Here is a 773-nt window from a genome sequence, read left to right on the forward strand (position 1 = left end):
TTATCATCGGTGTGTTGCTTTTGGTCATCCTGTCTCTCTACTATATCTTCGCGCCCCACGCGCATCGCGATTGATCTTTTGAGATGAATTCTGTGTTTTTTTGGCTACGATGTTGAATTACAACACCACCGATATAAAATATGGTAGCTTCTGATAGAATGTGATGCGTTATACAACACAAGCTCAATGAGAACGCAAGCTCCGCGGTCGCTACGCGTAAGTGTTTTCAAAGATATTTCCCACACCGCGATTCACGAGTTCCTTCTAATCATTTTTTTGTGGATGGTCACGGGTTGTCATGTGTAATTTGGTGGTAGCATCCTAAACTATGTTCGCCAACGCTTTCCTGTAATGTGCAGAACTCTATAATGACAATTGCTACCGAAAAAGCATTTTGGCGTAGCAGGTAATTGTAGAACAGCTTGGCTGTCTTCTCGCTGTTAACAGGTTCGCCGACAGCAGCGTGACGAGCCATATCTAGCAAATCGTCCAAACGACCACGATACCGGTATATCCGTACTTGTCTTTTGTATGACCAATAAAAATATGAAAATATTGATTGCCATCACTTTTTATGAAGTATTAAGTTGGTTAAAGCGTCCGCCACGTATGACGAGGGTTTACCCCTTAGACACGCTTCACACATGCGCGCAGATGTGTTTACATATCTATACATGTTAGGTCACCAATAGTGGAAAAGTATGTCTTTCTCATTCGTGGAGGTTAACCAAAAGGGTATTATGCGTCTCGTATAGTATTTGTACTTGAGGTTC

Source organism: Plasmopara halstedii, assembly GCF_900000015.1.
Source record: "Plasmopara halstedii genome assembly, contig: Scaffold_816, whole genome shotgun sequence".
Taxonomy (NCBI): Eukaryota; Oomycota; class Peronosporomycetes; order Peronosporales; family Peronosporaceae; genus Plasmopara; species Plasmopara halstedii.